Source organism: Herpailurus yagouaroundi, unplaced genomic scaffold (genome assembly GCF_014898765.1).
Source record: "Herpailurus yagouaroundi ecotype Mexico unplaced genomic scaffold, PumYag 185, whole genome shotgun sequence".
NCBI lineage: Eukaryota > Metazoa > Chordata > Mammalia > Carnivora > Felidae > Herpailurus > Herpailurus yagouaroundi.
In genome coordinates, this window is record NW_024412416.1 from 838,962 (window position 1) to 853,016 (window position 14,055).

The 14,055-nt window shown below is 54.8% G+C and overlaps 1 protein-coding gene across 2 annotated transcripts in view; it reads right to left on the minus strand.

The window, feature by feature from the left end:
- The window catches only part of RASGRF1 (Ras protein specific guanine nucleotide releasing factor 1), a 97,277-nt gene that overhangs the window by 72,924 nt on the left and 10,298 nt on the right, over positions 1–14,055 (minus strand). The window lies entirely within an intron of this gene.

Below are 14,055 nucleotides of genomic sequence, written 5' to 3' on the forward strand. Positions count from 1 at the left end.
GGTTGGGGGGGCCGGGGGGGCGGGCGAGGGACACGCAACCGAGGTGCGGTGCGTAAACTATTTTTAGCCTCTGCTGACATTTCCTGTATTTCTGTTAAGGGTCAGTCTGGGTGGCAGCCAGGGTGTGCCTGTGCGTGCGTGCCTGTGCGCGTGCGTGCGTGTGTGTGTGTGCGTGTTGTTGCACACTCTGTGTCTCTCACTTGTTTCCTAGGAAACAGACAACTGGGGCTGTGGAAGGAACTGTCAGCTGCAGCCTCGAATAACTGAATTCGGAAGGGTGGGCACGCCCTCCACCTGCCCCCAGGGAGAAGCAGGTGAAGAAGGAAGGCAGCCGCGGGTGGTTCTCGAGAGACGGTGAGCACCCCCAGGTTGTCCCCCCACGATCTCACGGAGTCCCACACTCACCAAGGGGGGTGAACCTGAGGCACAGAGAACTCAAGCCACTTGCTCAAGGCCACACAGCTGGAAAGCAGAGAAGCCAGGAGGACACATAAGCTGGGGCCTGGCGCTGGGTGTAGAGACGGAAAAGCTACGGAGCTTATAGGCGGGTGAGACTCGGGTCCTAACTCAGAAACAGGGGACAGACAGGGTGGGTCTCCTTGGGTCCCCAGGGGGGATGTCCTGGAGCTGGATGGGCCCACCGATGGGACCAGGCCCTGTTCCCAGGGCAAGAGTGGTCTCCTTCCCCGCCAAGCCGCTGGGGGGAGGGGGGGTTGTGGACCTGCCCGGGGAGGGGCCGGGTTGGCAAAGCCCCGGGAGCCGGGCCCCCAGAGCTGCGGGCAGTGAGGGGTTTGGCTGAGGCCCCTCTCCCTTAACAGAGGCCTCTTCCCGATCGGCCCAGCTTAGAGAACACTCGGCCGCTTGCCAGCCTGGGTACCGTGACCCCCGCCACCCCCCTCAGCAGGGAATTAGCCGCGAGGAAGCTCCCGGGCCTGAACCCAGGCCACCACAGACGCCTCTGGAGCCATGCGGATGCTCAACTCTCTGCCCCTCGGAGGAGGGTCTGTCCCCAGAGACTTCCTCCCCACGCCGTCCCATCACCTCCACAGCGAGGGTCTACCGCACCCCTCATGTACTCCGCCTCTGTGAGGCCTCGCCTCTGTCACCCCTGCTCCGGGTGAAGCCGCGTGGCCGTGGCCAGTCTCTTAACACGGGTCCCGTGCGTCTTGTCTTTGGAGACCCTGTCTAGACCCTGAGTGACCGAGCAGCGGCTGGTGGAGGGCTGGGCGTGGGGGCCCCGGGGGCGGGCACAGCCCAGAATCTTCACCGTGTCTCCTAACAAGCAGGCCCGGGGTGCTTTCAGGGCAGAGGCCGAAGGGCCTGCTGCGTGGGCAGCCTGGGAGCCTCAGCTGGAGGAGGGAGAGCCAGCAGAGAGCAGGGCCCCCCTGGACCACAGACCCCGAGGTAAAGCACACCGCCCCCATGTCACAGGGAGCGGGGGCTTGCCCGAGGCCCCCCCCCCCCCCCGGGACACGGCTGCTCTCGGCCGGCGATGCTTCTGCGGCCCCGGCTGCAGAGTAAGTGGCCCAGGGGACGGGAGAGCAGTGCGGTCCCGTGTGCCCGCCAGCCTTCCCCCTGACATTGGCTTACGCGGCCACGTGGCCCCGGTGACCAGCAGCCAGTGCTCACCAGGGGACGGTAAACTTGCTCCCAGCCACCTGAGTCATCACCAGTCCTGACTCTGGGCGGCTCAGGAACCAAGACTGTGCTCCACGTGGGGCCTGGGGGGCGGGGGACACAGACAAGGATGGAGACAGAGTGGAGACAGCGATGGGGGGAGACGGAGAAGGGAGGCAGGGACAGAGACACAAAGCGGACAGAGGCAGTAAAATCCGCTGGGAAAGAGCGAAGCCCCCACGCTGGTGAGCTCCAGGTTCCGGGAAGATGCTAGTAAGAAAGGAATCTGGAGAACTGAGCAAGGCTGAACGAGGGCCTGGGCCGCGCGCAGACAGACCCAGTGAACCGCCGGCCGTGTGGTGCCGGGAAGGCGGCCGGTCCCGGGCCGGTGCGGCCAGGGTGGCCCGTGGGTGTGCAGGCGCCTGCGACACGGTGACCGCCCTCTCTCGGAGGGGCTGCGGTGGGAGGTGTGACGTGGCTCCCGCAGTCCAGGGCTCCCCCGTCATCCGGCGTTCTCTCCAGGACTGGGAGGGGCACGCCCCAAGTTAAGGGACAAGCGGCCTCCTGGATCTCAGTCTGGCCGGGCCGGGGGTGTCTGCTAGGCCCCCGTCCTTCTGTCACTGAGGATCACGTCCCCCTGAGGCCCCTCCTTCCAGGGGGTCTCACGCCTGACTGACTCACGGGCCGTGCACTGCTCAAGGCCGGGGCCGGGGTTGGCTACCTTCCTCTGGGTACTCCAGAGCCCCACACAGAGTCTGGTACCGAGTAAGTGCTGACGAATGGCTGAGGAAGGAAAGGATGAACAGACACCTGAAAGCGACATCCCGCTCCAGGGCTCTGATGATGTCTCCACAAGGCACCCTGCGGTCTGTGGTCCTCGTCCCCTTACTCTTATTAATATTCACGATAGGGGCACCCGGGTGGTTCAGTTGGGTGACCATCCATCCGACTTCGGCCCAGGTCAGGATCTCACAGTCCGTGAGTTTGAGCCCAGCGTCAGAGCCTGGAGCTCTGAGCCTAGAGCTTGCTTCAGATTCTGTGTCTCCCTCTCTCTGCCCCTCCCCTGCTCATGCTCTGTCTCTCTCCCTCTCTCTCTCTCTCCTCTCAAAAATAAACATCAAAAAAATTTAAAAAACTATTCCCGATAATGCCGCCAATATGCCCCCTGAGCACCTGCTCTGTGCCAGCCATTCTGCCTGGCGTGGCTGCATTTCTCAGGGCTCCGGGCCCTGGTGGGGAAGGCAAGACCCCGGGATGGGCACTGTGGGTGGTACGACTGTCCCTGTGCCCGCCTACTTGCCACTCTTCTCCACCTCCCCTGCCAGCATGGAGGGACGGGGCCGCTTCTCCAGGGGAAGCAGACCTCACGGTAGCAGCAAGGTTGGGAGAAGAGATCTCGGTGATGGGGTGAGAACAGCCGAAGTTAGGAATGCCCGGGGGTTTCTGAAGGGAGGGGAGACCGTGGCCCCCACTCCACTGAACCCAGCAGGTAGGCTTGATGTGTTCTGCCCCGACGTGTTCTGCCCCCACGCCCCCACCACAGATCTGTGCCTAGTCTCCACGGGGGTGTCCCCTGGACGTGTGGCTCTGGTGGCCGGGGGGCTTGCAGCTCTGGGCCCCACAGGACTGAAACAATCGGAGAGACGTTCCTGGCAGGCCACCTCCCCGGGGCACCGTGCACACAGCAGACTGACACCCACCCCGGGCTTCCCGTGACCACCCCCTCAGGATGAGGAGAGAGCACTTTTGCCTAATACATGGAAACCAACCCGGAGAGCCAGGCAAAATGAGGACACGGGAATATGTTCCCAAAGAAAGACCAAGATGAAACTCCAGTAAAAAAAACCTTCGTGAGACTAAGACAGCTAATTTACCTGATAGAGGGCTCAGAGTAACAGTCCCGGAGAGGCTCACTGATCTTGGGGAGGAGCAGAGGGACACAGCGAGAGCCTCAACAGAGAGAAAACACAAGAAGGCACCAAACAGGAGTCACGGAGGGAAGGATACAGTAACTCTGGACAACACACGAGGGGTTCAACAACACGGCGGACGAAGCAGAAGACAGGACCGGTCATCTGGAAGCCAGGCACACACTGCAAAAGAGCAGCAGGAAGATTGCTCAGGGACCCAGGGGATAACACGCGGGGGACAGTGTTTGGGTAGTAAGGCGCCCGGAAGAAGAGAGAAAGGGACAGAAAAGTCATTTGAAGACCCTGTGGGGGAGGAAACACACATCCAGGTCCGGGAAGCCCAGAGAGTCCCAAGGAAGGTGACCAAAGGAGCCCCATACTGGGACACACTATGACGGAAACATCAGAGAATGAGGGTCCTCAAAGCAGCAAGAAAAATCAGCTTCTTACGTACAAGGGAAACCTCACAAGACTATGAACAGATTTTTCAGCAGAAACTTCACAGGCCAGCGGGAGTGGCGGGGTATAGTCGACGTGCCGAGGGAAAAACCTTCCGCCAAGGACACGCCAGCCGGCAAGGTCGTCATTCAGAACTGAGGGGAGAGAACGTTCTCCACACTGGCAGAAGCCACGGGGGCTCACCGCCACGGAACTGGCCGAGCAAGAGGCACTCGTGGGACTTCTTTGGGCTGAAAAGCAAGGGCGCTAGCGGGGAATGAGAGCACACGTGGGAGCACAAATCTCACGGTAAAGGTAGACGTGTAGTAAAGACAGCGGCTCCGTCCCTTACAAAGGTGGAATGAAGGTTAAAGGCAAAAGCAGTAAAAATAACTACAACCACAACAACGAGGGAAGGGGTAAAAATAAAAAAGATGTGAAACGTGACATGAAAAGCCTAACACGTGGGGGAGAGGGTGTAAAAATGTTAAGTTTTAGGATGTGTTCAAACTTAAATTGCTAGCTACTTAAACTAGACTGGGGTGCACACACACACACACACGGGCACACCTCATTTCACTGTGCTCTGTTTACTGCATTTTGCACTTTTGCATACTACAGGTCTGCGACAAGCCCACATCAGACAAGTCCATCGGTGGTGCCATTCTCCCGACGGCATTTGCTCACCTTGGGTCTCTGTGTCACCTGTTAGTCATTCTTGCGGTATTTCAAGTTCTTTCACTACTATTAATTTTATTACGGGGATCTGCGATTATGACTCACTGAAAGCTCAGGAGAGAGTTAACATTGGTTAGAAATACTTTAAAATTTATGTAAGTACATTGTTTTCTCAGACATCGTGCTATCGCACATGTCCAAGAAACAATAAACTACGGGACGGCGTGGACGTAACCTTAACATGCCCTGGAAAACCAAAAAATGCATTTGACTCGCTTTATCGCAACATTCACTTTATCGCCACGGTCCGGAACCGCACACGCAGTATCTCCAAGGTGTGTCTGTAGGCTGATGTGTGTAGGTCCCGTGGTAGCCACATAACGTAACACTATAGAAAGGCATCAGACCACAAGGGAAGGGAGCAAGAAGAGAAGAAGGAACAGAGAGGAAATATGAGATGTGCAGAAAATAATGAACAAAATGGCAACAAGCACATACCTATCTGTAAGTACCACGAACAAAAATGGACTAAATTCTCCAATCAGAGGACACAGAGTGGCTGAATCAATTAAAAAAAAAAAAAAGACCCACCTATGTGCTGTCTGTAACACGTAAGGACAGACAGATGTAAGGACACACAGACTGGAAACGAAGGGATGGAAAGATGCTTCACGCAAATGGAAACCAAAAGAAAGCTGGGGTAGCTACACTCACCTAAGACAGAAGAAACTTGGAAACAAAGCCCATAATTACAGACACAGATGGGCATTACTGATGATAAACGGGTCAATCCAGCAAGAAGAGACAACAGTTTAAATATTTATGTATGCAACATACGCTTCATAAACACATGAAGCAAATACTAGAGACTTAAAAAGAGAAATGCACAGCAATGCAGTTAACAGTAGGGGACATGAACACCCCACTTGCATCAATGGATACATCATCCAGGCAGAAAATCAACAAGGAAACAGTGGCCTTAAAGGACACATTAGACCAAATGGTTCTGATAGCTCTACACAGAACATTCTGTCCCCCGAACAGCAGAACACACATTCTGGTCAAGTGCACATAGAACGTTCTCCAGGAGAGACCATATGTTAGGCCACAAAACAAGTGTCAATGAATTTAAGACTGAGATCACGTCAAGCATCTTCTCAGACCACAATGGTACGAAACTGGAAATTGCTTGCAAAAAGAAAACGGGAAAAAAACCACAAACGTGTGAAGATTAAACACAATGCTGAACGACAAATGTTTCAGTGAAGAAATAAAAAAAAATAAAAAAAAAAAAAAAAAACCTTGAGGTGAATAGAAGCGAAAATGCAACATAACAGAATCTACAGGATCCGGCAAAAGAAGTTTCGAGAGGGAAGTTCGTAGCGATGCAAGAAATAAGAAAAAGCTCAAGTCAACAATCTAAGTTTACACGTAAAGGAACTAGAAAAAGAGTAACAAAACCCAGCAGTTGTAGGAGGAAGGAAATAAAGATCAGAGCAGAAATAAACGAAATTGAGACTAAAAAAACAATAGCAAAGATCCATGAAAAGAAGAGTTGGTTCTTTGAAAAGACAAATAAGACTGATCAACGTTTAACTAGACTCAGTAAGAACAAAGGAGAGAGGACTCAAATAAAATCTGGAACTTTCGAAAGAGGGAAGTTACAACTGATACCAAAGAAACACGAGGGATCATAAGAGACTACTATGAACAATTATACACCAACAAATCAGCAACTTAGAAAAATTGTGTAAATTACGAGAAACATAGTCTTCTAAGACTGAATCATGAAGAAACAGAAAATCTGAATGGGTCAGTTACAGGAAGGAGATTGAATCAGGAATCAAAACCCCCCAACAGGCAAAAGTTGGGACCAGAAGGCTTCACTGGTGCATTCCACCAAACATTCAAAGAGGATTTAGCACCTATCCTTCTCAAAGTCTTACCAAAGAATTGAAGAGGAGTGAATGCTTCCAAACTCATTTTCCCAAGCCAGCATTATTGCCCTGATGGCAAAAGCTGACAAGGACGCCATCGAAAAAAGAAAGTCACAGGCAATATCCTTGATGAGCATACATACAAAAATCCGCCACAAAACATTAGCAAGCTGAGTGAACAACACATTGAAAGGATCATGTACTGCGACTGAGTGCGATTCATTCTAGGGTTGCAAGGATGGTTTGACATCCACAAGTCAATCAGTGTGAGAGACCATGTTAGCAAAATGAGGAATAGAAATTACATGATCATCTCAACAGATGTAGAAAAAACACTTGAAGAAATTCAATATCCATCTATGATAAAAACTCTTAACAAAGCAGGGTTAGAGGGAATATATCTCCACATGACACAAGCCACATGTGGAAAACCCGCAGCTAACATCATCCTCAGTGGTGAAAAACAGCTTTCCCCGAGGGTCAGGAATGAGACAGATGTCCACTCACCACTTTTAGTCTACACGATGTTGGAAGTCTCAGCCTCAGCAACCACACAAGGAAAAGAAGTAAAAGGCATCCGAGTTGATACGGAAAAATATAAAACGTTTGCTATTTGCAGATAACATAATACTATATATAGAAAACACTAAAGACTTCACCAAAAAATTACTAGAACTGATAAATGAACTCAGCAGTCGTAGGATACAAAATCAACGTACAGAAATCTGTTGCATTTCTGCACAGCAATATTAAAACAGCAGAAAAAGAAATTAAGAAAACAACCCCATTTACAATTGCACCAAAAATAATAAAATACCCAGGAATAAACCTGACCAAAGAGGCGAAGACCCATATTCTGGAAAGTATAAAACGCTGAAAAAAAAAACTGAGGACGACACAAGGAAATGGAAAGACGTTCCACGCTCTCGGATGGGAGACTTAATACTGTTAAAATGTCCACATACCCAAAGCAATCTATAGATTCACTGCAATTCCTCTCAAAACCGCGATGCCATTTTTCGCAGAAACAGAACAACCAATCCTTAAATTCGTGTGGAACCACGAAAGACCACAAGTAGCCGAAGAGGTCTTGAGAAAAAGTTAGCTGGGAGCATCACGCTGGCTGGTTCCAAACTGTATTAGAAAGCTGTGGTGATCCCAACACTACGCTATCGGCATGAACGCAGACACGCGGATCAATGGAACAGAAGGGAGCAGAAAGAAACCCATGCTTACGCGGTCAACTGATCTACCACAAAGGAGGCAAGAATGTGCAATGAGAAAAAGCCTCTTCACCAAACGGTGCTGGGAGAACCGGACGGCCACGTGCAAAAGAATGACACTGGACCACTTTCTTACACCACACACAAAAATAAACTCAAAATGGATTGAAGATCTACATGTGAGACCAGAAACCATAAAAATCCTAGACGAAAATGTAGTCATGAAGCTCTTGACTTCACTCTCGACGGTGTGTTTTTGGATCTGACTCCAAAGGCAACGGGAATAAAGGCAAAAATAAATAAACGAACGGAACTTCATCACAATAAAAAGCTTCTGCACAGGGGCGCCTGGGGCTCCGTCCGTTAGGCGTCAGACTCTTGATTTTGGCTCAGGTCACGATCTTGTCATTTGTGGGATCGAGTCCCCTGTGTCAGGCTCTGTGCGACAGCACAGACCCTACTTAAGATTCCCTCTCTCCCTCTCTCTGCCCCTCCCCTGCTCATTCTCTTTCTCTCTGTTTCTCAAAAACAAAACAAAACAAAACAAAAAAGCTTCTGCACGGCAAAGGAAACCGCCAACAAAGCAAAAAGGGAGCCTACGGAATGGGAGCAGATTCATATATCTGATACAGAGCTGATATAAAACGTATGGAAAGAGTTCATATAACTCAATAACAAAAAACGCAACATTCCAGTTAAAAAATGGGCAGAGGACCCGAATAGACATTTCTCCAAAGAAGACACCCATGGCCAACAGATCCACGAAGAGACGCTCCATGTCACTCGTCAGCAGGGAAACGCAAACCAAAACCACAAGGGGATACCACCTCACACCTGTCAGAATGGCGAACATCAACAACACAGGGAACAACGGGTGTTGGCGAGGACGCGCAGAAAGGGAGCGCTCGCGCACTGTGGGTGGGAACGCAGACCGGTGCAGCCGCCGCAGAGAACGGTGTGGAGGGTCCTCGGGTTGGAAAAACATCGACCCTACCATCCGGCAACTGCACTTCCGAGTAGTTATCGGAAGGAGACAAAGTCGCTGATTCCAAAACCCACCCGCACCCCCACATTCACGGCAACGTCATGTACGGTGGGCAAGACACGGAAGCCACGTCGGTGTCCGTCAAAGGATGAACGGATAAAGAAGAGTGGAACCTAAAAAACCAACCAAGCCAAACCAAACTCCCAGAAAAGTAGAGAATGGACTGGTGGTCACCAGAGGTGCCGGGGGTGGGGGTGGGTGGTCTGGGGGCCCATCCTGGTTCCACCGCAGCAGCCTGGACAGGGAGCCGGGCTGCGTCCCGCCGGCATGTTCCAGGAGGAGCCCACCTCGTCACTCGCAGGGCTGGGAAGCCATCACCTCCCTGCTGTTCTGTGATCTTCTCTCCGTTTCTCCGCCTCTATCTATTGTCCTATCCGTGCACCTCTCTGCCCCTTTCTCGCTGGGTCGGTCCCTGCCCCTTGGGTCTCCACCCTGCCCGGGTCCCTCTCCCACACCTCTCGGCCTCCTTCCGCAGGGAAGGTGAGGTCGGCTGGCCGGGGCTGCAGGAAAGAGCACCCCGCACAGCTCCCCTCTTGGTCAGTTCCTCCCTCTCAGGCTGGTGACAGGCTGCAGTCAGATCAGGGGCTCCCCGTTTCTCTCCTCCTGGTGCAGAAGTCTGGACACATGTGCTCTGCCTTTGCCTCACTCTCCACTCCCTCAGCTCCTTTCTGGCTCGTTCGGGTGGGTTTGGGACAGGCTTTCCGGATCCCGGAGCAGTATGGTCTGCGGTTAGGGCGCGGGCTGGGCGAGGGAGGAGGGTTCGCCGACCTGCTCTGGCTCAGGTCCCAGGATCCATGGCATCAGTGGGACCAGCCCAGCTCACCGGAGTCTTCCAGGACCAGGATGTCCTATCCCCAACTACCTGAGGACCTCACGTGGCTGGCAGTCTAGAAGGGAGCTGGGTGTTTCTGGGGTTCTGGATAAACACTGCCAACATCAGCCTTTTCTAGGGAGGAACAGTGACCCTGGGGACCACCGGAGCTCTTAAGATGGTCCCACAGCCTCAGATGGTGTCGGATCCAAGCTCAGACAGACCTCAGGTCAGCCCTGACAGCTTGAACCACCCCTGGGCCTCCCCAGAGAGACAAGGCCGAGCGGAGGCCAGAGGTGGGCCCCACAGAGTTGCAGGGTGGACGGCACACGTACTGGGGCCAGGGGCCCACTGGGACGTGACCAGGACCACATGTCAGGCACACTCAGAATGGTGCCCGACCAAGCAGGACCACTCTGGGGCTTCTCAAAGTCTGAACTCAACCAGAATAATACGTGGGCCTCAACATGACCACAGGGCAGGACCCGCATCACACCTACCACCACAACGTGACCACGTGGGACAGATCCCTCTACAGAACAGCAGCATCGTTCTGGAATCAGCGGTGGGGACACCCCAAAGCTTTCTGGTGCGATGCGGGGCCACATGTGTGGCTTCCCAGGGACGCCGTGTGGGGAGGGGTCAGTACTCACACATTACACGTCATCGAGGATATGGGATAAACTCAGACACAAAGCTGGGGCCTCCTCTGGGAGGAGGATTCTGTACAGAATCTTAACAGGTCTCATGGAAGCTGCCGGAACAGAGCTACAGGTGCCATGGAGGCGAACCTGCCACTGGACCACACTTGACCTTGTTATGGAAGCAGGCTCGATGAGCGACCCCGGGAGCATCCAGGGCTGCAGGGAAGGGCCCAGAAGTCCACGCAGGGGCCTCCACATCCAGGACAGACCAGAGCGTCCCTAGACCTGAAGAGGTGGGCACCTTGACTTGAAGGTTGCGATGGATCCAGAAACACTCTGAGCCTCAAAGCCAGACCGTTACAACAGCTCCAGGATTCTTTCAGGGGCCTTACCACATCCAGGGGCTTTGCCCACCCAATGGCCCCCACTGCCTGCTGGTGGCAGGCACGTCCTGCCCAGGCACGGTGTTCCTGGGGCCCTCAGGCCTGGGTCACAAGCTTCTACCATCCAGGGCGGCTGAGCAGACAGGAGCCCCCGGCAGCTGGGGGTGGGGTGGCTGGCAGGGCCCCCGCCTCCTGCTTTCTCCGCCGTCCAGGACACCCAGCAGGATGCCCAGCTGGCGGGCAGGGTGACCACTGCCCCACGCTGCCCCCGACCAAGGGGCTCCCGAAGGACAGACCTCCAGTGCTGACCACGGGAGTCCTGGGCCAAGCAGGACAGAGGGTCACCCCCCCCCCCAGATGGCAGGGCCGGGCGCGTCTGGCGGTGCTCAGAGCCGGGGGACACCGGGCAGCCTCTTCTCTCTCACGGGGACACAGGCGCCACAGGGGCACACAGGTGGTATCCATCATGGGAAACAAAGTTTTCCCGCGTTCACTCTCTGCCTGGGGGATTCTTCATGCACAAATCCAACCCACGTGTGTTCGGTTCCCACGGTGGCCCACACACTGGTCACCTCACGGCTATCGATGACAAACGTGAAAGGCCTTCAGAAGGCCTGCTGCTCTTTGGACCCAGAGCTTAGCTCGTCTCTTTCCTGCTCATTCTGCACTGCCAGGCGCTCCCACAATCCGTCTTCTCCCTCCGCAAAGCCATTATCAGCTTGCACTGTGAGGGCTTGTCTTTTTTTGTTAAGTTTGTTTATTTTTTTTTTATTTTTTTTTCAACGTTTATTTATTTTTGGGACAGAGAGAGACAGAGCATGAACGGGGGAGGGGCAGAGAGAGAGGGAGACACAGAATCGGAAACAGGCTCCAGGCTCCGAGCCATCAGCCCAGAGCCCGACGCGGGGCTCGAACTCACGGACCGCGAGATCGTGACCTGGCTGAAGTCGGACGCTTAACCGACTGCGCCACCCAGGCGCCCCAAGTTTGTTTATTTTTGAGAGAGTGAGAGGGGAAGGAGCAGAGAAAGAGAGAGAGAGAGAGGGAATCTCAAGCAGACTCTGCACCATCAGCGTGGAGCCCGACCTGGACTCAAACTCACGAACCAAGAGATCATGACTTGAGCTGAAATCAAGTTGGCCGCTTAACCAACTGAGCCCCCCGGGTGCCCCTGTGATGGCTTTGTAGTGGTCTTTCCGGGAGGGCAGAGAGGCTCATTCTGGGCCACGCACACTCAGGCCCCTCCTGAGACCTGTTAAAGCAGGACCAGGGGCAGAGGGTCTGGGCAGGGGGATGGGCTTGGGGCGGCTAGTCTCGATGTCCACCCAATGCTGGGAACCCCGAGGGGGCAATGCCCGGACAGAAGCACTTCCCCCGCTGCCCGCCCCTCGCCCACCGGGAGCGCAGCCCTGAGGCGGCCGGGGGCAGGTGCCCCAGCGGTCACACCCAGGGTGTCAGGTGTTTGCAACGGTGACATGGAGAGGCAGCTGAGGAGCTGTGCATGGTGACCGCCAAGAACCAGAGAGAAGGCACAGAAGGAAACAAGTGTCTCAGAGAGCAGCGGGGATGGGGACTGGGTAGCGAGGGGGCTGGTCAGAGGCGTGTTCCCGGTCCAGGCCACGGAGGCCGCACACAGGTTTTCTCTGAGGCTCCATGCGTCACCACCGCGGCTCTTCCAACAAAGTCCTTCCCTTTGCTTAAGCTGATCTGAATAAGCTCCCGTTTCCGCTAAACGATTCCTGACCAAGACATGCCCCTGGAGCTCGGCATTGTGCCTTGGCCTTGGCACGGAGCAGCCTCCATTTGCCGAATGGGTGACTGAACACATCTGTCACACATCTGTCACCGTGGCACAGAAGCCAGGCTTATTAATTAACAGCAAAGCCACAAGGCAGGTGACACTGTGCTCCCCAGGCTTGGGCGGCGGGGCTGGCCGTAAGGGGTGGGGCACTGGCCTATCACGACAGAAGTCCTTGGTTCTCGGGGACTCCCGGAGGCCTACTCACATCGTAAAGGCCCCGTGCAGTCCTGCGACGAAGGATATTTCCTGGAACTTACGCCACCATGGAACCCTTTGGTTTTCAGATTCTGAAGATCTATCAGATCGTTTTCTCTTTCACAAAACGGGGAAGGTTATCGCCCACCTCACAGAGATAATGTGAGAGTTCGTGGTTCATAAAAGTGCTTCATAATGGGTTTCGAACCAATCAAATCCTTTGCAAGTCTAAGCGGGGGGTCTTATCAAACTACTGGTGGCAAGTTCCCAGGAAACACACACGCGTGTGCGTTCGCGAGCTGTGCAATAGCAGCCTCCAAAACCCCCTGGAATCTGTGACTGTGACCTTATTTGAAAATAAGGTCTTGGGGCACCTGGGTGGCTCAGTCGGTTAAGTGTCTGACTTCGGCTCAGGTCATGGTCTCACGGTTTGAGTTCGAGCCCTGCGCAGGGCTCTGCGCTGACAGCTGGGCAAAGACACACAGGGAGAAAGCCAAGTGAAGAGACGGGCAGAGGTCAGAGAGCTGCGTCTGTGGGTCAAGGAGCACCGGGGGTTGCCAGAAGCCATCAGAAGCTGGAGGAGGTCAGGGAAGTTCTTCCCTGGGACGTCTGAGGGAGCACGGCCCCAACTTCAGACCGCTGGCCCCCAGAGCCCTGAGAGCCCACAACGGTTGTTTCAAAATAAAAAATGCCCACCCTGACCCCAAGCCCCCCCTGCGCGAGTGCGTACTCGAGAGGCTTGGGGGTCACGAACCCAGGGGTCGCAGCTGTGCCAAGGTCGAGGGTCACGGGGAGCAGGCAATGGCTGGCGGCCCGTGCAACACTCCACTTCCCGTCTCTTCTCATTCCTGATATTCAGCTGGCCAGCAAGGGTCTCACTCTGGAACCTCCAGACGCTGCGCCTTCCCCCATCTCGTGCCACGCCCTGCTTCGAGGCTTCAGCTCCGCCCACGTGGGCCACTGAACGGCCCCCTGTGCTCCCCCTGGCCCTGGTCTCCATCCTGCTTGGCCAGAGCCCACACCCACTGCTTGCCCCCTGCTTCTAGCTGAGCGACGGAGGCACCGTTCCTGTTCAACTCTGCTGCCCTGTCCCCCAACAGGTCCTGGCTCATCCTTCCCGCTCCTCCTTCGGGACTGTGGTCCATCTGGCCTCGGGCTAGGCCCTGGGCCTCGGCCGGACCTCTCTGCTGGATGCTGCTTTTCCCGGTCCAGAGGGGGCTGTGCCGGAGAGCCCCGAGCGTTCTCGTGCACATGTGTGTGCGTGTGTGGACATGCCCTGGCCTAGATCCCCCCCTGCCGCATAAGGGCCGTCCATCAGGGCTCCCCCTCAGGTCCCTTCCATACCTCTCACGGTCAGACTTCCCAGGGAAGCC